This window comes from Nicotiana tomentosiformis, chromosome 2, assembly GCF_000390325.3.
Source record: "Nicotiana tomentosiformis chromosome 2, ASM39032v3, whole genome shotgun sequence".
Taxonomy (NCBI): Eukaryota; Viridiplantae; Streptophyta; class Magnoliopsida; order Solanales; family Solanaceae; genus Nicotiana; species Nicotiana tomentosiformis.
This window is the reverse complement of record NC_090813.1, coordinates 184,320,180-184,326,179: the sequence shown is the minus strand read 5'-3', so window position 1 is coordinate 184,326,179 and position 6,000 is coordinate 184,320,180.

Sequence of the window (6,000 nt, the reverse complement as noted above, 5' to 3'; positions counted from 1 at the left end):
TACAGACAGAGTAGGAGGCAACTCCATCGGTGCTTCTAAGATCAAATATTTTGAAGATTGTATACTCAACTTAGGCCTTAATGAGCTGCATTGGAGTGGTCAGTACTATACATAGTTAAACAAACAATATGGTCATGATAGAGTGTGTAGTAGAATTGATAGAGCCTTGGGTAATGGTGATTGGATGCTATGATGGGGTCATATTAAAGTGGATTATGACATTTCATTCATTTCTGATCATTATCCAATGTTACTACACTTGAAATCTGCAACCAAGGTTCTTTAACATTTGGACTGAGCATAGCCAGTTTGAATCACTTATCAAGGAGGTGTGGCAAAAATAATTGGATAACAACCCTATGAAGAATATATGGATGAAGTTGAAGGCCTTGAAACCTTTGTGCAAGAAGCTCAACAAAAAGGAATTTAGCTACATCTTACAGAAGATTGACATTACTAGACAATAGCTGAGAAATGTATCGGAACAAATAGCCCAGTAATGTACAGATGAACTGGTGATAGAAGAGAAAGAAACAGCGCAAGCCTTGGGGAAATGGTCCTTAATAGAGGAGAGTGTGATGAGACAGAAATCTAGAATTAGATAGATCGAATTGGGTGATTCGAACACCAAGTACTTCACAGCAGTTATCAGGGAGAGAACAATCAGGAAGCAAATAATGGAGCTCAATACACTAGCAGGAAATAAGATCATTGTTCCAAAGGCTATAAGAGACGAAATCATCACCTTTTTATAGAAGTCTAATGGGGACCTCAATCAGGGAACTACCTGCTGTAAATAGGATAATCATGTAGCAAGGACCAAAGTTAACTCATCAACAACAATTGGCATTGTGTGAGGAAATTATAACTACTGAGATTTATGACAGCTTATGCTCGATTGGAGATGATAAGGCACCTGGAGTTGATAGGTACAATGCAGTCCTTTACAAAAAGACTTGGCACATAATCAAAGAAGAGGTAAACCGGGTTGTTTTAGCATTCTTCACAACAGGGAAGCTATACAGAGCCCTTAACTGCACTTCACTCACATTGATCCCTAAGTCTGTGAATCCTCTCACAATGAAAGAATATAGGCCAATAGCCTGCTGCACTGTTCTATAAAAAAATTATCTCTAAAGTCTTAGCATTAAGATTACAAAGGGTGATGCCTATCATTATCTGTGAAACACATGCATGCTTCATACCAGGGAGGAAAATATCTGACAACATCATATTGGCTCATGAGCTAGTCCAGGCTTACAATAGGAAGCATGTCTCTCCTAGGTGTATGATCAAAATTGTAATGACCCAACCAGTCATTTTGACTTTTAGAACCCCGTTCCCTAAAATAAAACTTTTCGCATGTGCTTTTAATGATTTATGAATTGCGGGGATGGTTGGTTCGGGATTTGGAAGTGTTTGGGTTGAAATCGGAATACTTGGTTCCTTAAGTTGGCTTTAAAAGGCCAAGTTTGACTTCGGTCAATATTTTGAGAAAATAACCCTGGAATAGAATTTTGACAATTCCAACAGCTCCATATGGTGATTTTGGACTTAGGAGTGTGTTCGGAATTTTATTTGGAAATCCGTATTTAAATTAGGCTTGAAATGGCTAAAATAGGAATTTAAGTTTGGAAGTTTGACCGGGGAGTTGACTTTTTGATATAGGAGTCGGAATCCAGTTCTGAAAATTTTTATAGCTCCTTTATGTAATTTATGACTTGTGTGCAAAATTTGAGGTCAATCGGACTTGATTTGATAGGTTTCAACATCGAATGTAGAAGTTGGAAAATTTTAAGTTTTATTAAGCTTAAATTGGAGCATGATTCATGATTTTAGCGTCGTTTTATCTGATTTGAGGTTTCAAATAAGTTTGTATGATGTTTTAGGACTTGTTGGTATATTTGGTTGAGGTCCCGAGGGCCTCGGGTGAGTTTCAGATGGTTAACGGATCAAAAGTTGGACTTAAAACAGCTGCTGCAATTTTTCTCTTATGCTGGAAATTCTGGGTTGTGATCGAGCCCAAGATCGAGTTCCAAGATCGAGGCCTAGGATTGAGACCCAAGATAGAGGCCATGATTGAGGGTCATGATCGAAGGCAGGGCTCGAGGGTCAAGATTGAAGGCCCATGCTCGAGAGCCATGATCGAAGACAAAGGCTCGAGGGCCATGATCGAAGCCACGATCGAGGCCATGATAGAGGCCGAGGATCGAGGTCATGATCGAAGACCCAGGCTCGAGGGCCAGGATCGAACCACGATCGAGGTCATGATCGAGGGTTGCCTGGGCAGAATTATAAAGGAGGGCATTCGTCCCATTCGCCGTTTTTAACAAATTGGAGATTGAGTAGAGGCGATTTTTGATAGATTTTCAAGAAAAAGACATTGGGGTAAGTGATTCTAACTCGGATATGGTCAACATACACGAATATATCATTGTTTTCACCATTTAATTAGTGTTTTGAGATTGAAATTTGGAAAATTTTGATAAATCTCATAGAAACGAATTTTTGAGTTTTCGATATCGATTCAGAGTCAAATTTGAGTGAAACTGGTATGGTTGGACTCATAATTGAATGGTTTGTCGGATTTTGTTAGTTTCGCCGGATTCCGAGACGTGGGCCCTACGGACGATATTTGAGCTAATTTCGGATTTCTATTTTAAAATATAGTATTTCTTATGAAATTAATTCCTATAATTTTGGTGACTATATCGAATTATTTTTGGTTAGATTCGAGCCATCAGAGTTGGATAATCGAGGAAAGGGTCTACTAGTAGATTAAATTGGAGCAAGACGAGGTAAGTCTCTTGTCTAATCTTGTGAGGGGAAAATTACCCCATAGGTAATTAAAGTAATAATTATTTCTAATTGTGGGGGCTACGTACGCACGAGGTAACAAGAGTCTGTGCGTAGCTACTATTAATGCTAAAGTCCGGGTAGTTTAGAACTCAAAGCATGAATTACTTGTGTAAATTGTATTCTTTGTTTAATTAACTTTATTTGATATAAATATTTATATATTGTGAACTGTTAGATAAAAGAAATTTTAAAGGATGGAAATCTCATATACTTGATTTTTTGTTTAAATTAATTAATTGTTAAGAGAAATTATTCTTCCTCCCGAATTTATCTTATAATAAATATACTCTCCTTACGGAGGTACATAAGAAAATGTCCTCCTTTCTTGGGAAGCGAGCCGAATGCCTCGGCAGGATAAATGCATTTATGGATCGCGCCGCACGTCCCTCGGCAGTGTACACGACACTCTAGATCGGGCCGTACGACCTCGGCAGAAATCGTGCCTAATAATAATAATTACGCGATACTTTGATAGTTTATTGTTGCTTGTAAAGCCAATTGATAAATTGAAAATTTATTGGAATTGAAGAAATTTAATTAATATATTGAGAAATGTTGCATTTGAAGGAATTTAATTATTTCTCCTGGTTAAAGAAAAATTATTGTAATATAACTCATGTTGATCTAGATATTGCTATTTTTATTTTATTTATTATTATTGACTCTTAGTGAGTGTCGAGTAGGCCATCCCGTCTGTACCACTTCGAGATTAGGCTTGATACTTACTGGGTACATGTTGTTTACGTACTCATGCTACACTTGCTGCACTTTTTGTGCAGGATCTGAGGCAGGTACTAGTGGAGGACCTATCATCGCACATCCAAGTTATCCAGAGGCGTAGTGGTGAGCTGCTTTTCTGAGCCGTTCTGCAGCTACCAGTGCCTCTTCTTGCATTTTTATTCTGTCTATTTTTATTTCAGACAATATTTGAAGTTTTGTATAATCTACTAGATGCTCATACACTTGTGACACCAGGTCTTGGCACACACACATTGGTAGAATTTGAAATTGTATTATTTTCTTGGATTTAAGTTAATCGGTATCTTTTTTAATTTCTTAATATTCTTAGTAAAATAATAAAATTTCTTAGAAAATTATTCTGAAAATAATTGATATATGTTTAATTTATTTGTTGGCTTGCCTAGTTATAGTGTTGGGCGCCATCACGACCTATAGGTGAAATTGGGTCGTGACAACATGGTATCAGAGTACTAGGTTCACGTAGGTCTCACAAGTTATGAGCAGACCTAATAGAGTCTTGAGGATCGGTACAGAGACGTCTCTACTTATCTTCGAGAGGCTATAGGGTGTTAGGAAACTACCTTTCTTCATATTCCATCGTGTAATTAATATAGTACTAAATATCCTTCTCTTATTCTCTCACAGATGATGAGAACGCGCTCTAATGAGGTTCCAGACCAGGGAAAAACTACTCCCCCAGTTGCTAGAGGCAGAGGCCGAGGGAGGCCTCCAGCCCGTGGTAGGGGGCGAGGACGTCCCAGGACTGTTCCAGTTATGCCACCAGTGGGTCCAACAGAGAACCCCATTGTTGAGGGATAGGGTGAGGTGCCTATGGCAGAGCCAGCTCCGGTGGATTTCACATCTATATCAGGATTTCAGGATGTCATGGGTCGTATGCTGCGGTTCATGGACAATATGACTCAGGCCGATTTATTTCCGGCAGACCCAACCACATCTCAGGCGGGTGGGGGAGCACAGACCCCTACCGCGCAGGCTCATGGACATGTAGCTGTTGTATATCAGGCCCAGGTTGCACTACATGTGGGTGGAGCCCAGCCAGTGGCATCAGCTACACCTGAGCCCAGGCCAGCTGTAGCCATTGATCCTCAGAAACTATTGGACATATGGACTAGACTACATCCTCCTGTCTTTGGGGGTGAGCACATGAGGATCCCCAAGATTTCATTGATCGGTGCAAGGATAGATTGTACAACATGAGGATATTGGAGTCTCATGGGGTAGACTTTGCTACTTTTCAGCTAGAGGGCAAAGCCCGTAGATGCTGGCAGTTTTATGTTCTTGGCAGACCAACAGATTCTCCTCACATGACTTGGGACAGGTTCACCCGTATCTTCCTGGATAGGTATATTCCACCCTCCCAAAAGGAAGAGTTGAGGTTTCAATTTGAGCAGTTACATCAGGGTCAGATGTCAGTGACCGATTATAAGGCGAGATTTTCTGAGTTATCTCGCCATGCACTTATGATACTCCCTACTGAGGCGGAGAGAGTGCGGAGGTTTGTTGCGGGTTTACATACTGGCATTCAGGCCACTATGGCTCGAGAGGTTAAGATGGGTACTTCTTATGAGATAGTTGTGGATATAGCCCGTATGATTGAGGGTGTAAGTTAGCGGAGCCGAGAGCAGGTTATGAGAGATAAGCGGTTCAGGTATTCTGGAGAGTTCAGAGGTGCTCCGTCTAGGGGAATAGGTCAGTTCGTGAGAGGGCAGTCCAGCAGGCCCCCATATCCAGCACCACCGCCTCCTCGAGGTGCTCTAGTGCGACCTTATTTCAGTGCTATACCAGAGAGTTCTTATCGCCCACCAGCTATTCAGGGTCCTTCTAGTGGGCATTCAGGTCCCCAGGGCCAGACATTTAGTCAGCAGGCCATCGCACTAAAGAGTTATTACGAGTGCGGGGATCCAGTCACATACAAAGATTTTGCCCCAGGCTTCAGGGTAAACTAGTGCAACAGGGTCAACAGCCTAGGATTTCCGGACCAGTTGCTCCACCAGTTGTCCGACCACCAAGAGGTGAAGGACAGGTAGGTAGGGGCCATCCTAGAGGTGGAGGTCATCCAGGTGGAGTCTAGCCAGTTGGCGCTCCAGCTCGGTTCAATGTTTTTCCGTCCAGACCAGATGCAGAGGCCTCAGATGCCGTGATTACAGGTATTATTTCTGTTTACAGCAAAGATGCCTCAGTATTATTTGATCCAGGATCTACGTATTCATATGTGTCACTCTATTTTCTCTATTCCTGGGTGTTTCTCGTGAGTCCTTGAGTACCCATGTTTATGTGTCCACTCCTGTGTGCAATTCTGTTATTGTGAACCGGATCTACCGGTCCTCTATTATTACACTCTGTGGTTATGAAACTAGAGCAGATCTTCTACTGCTTGAG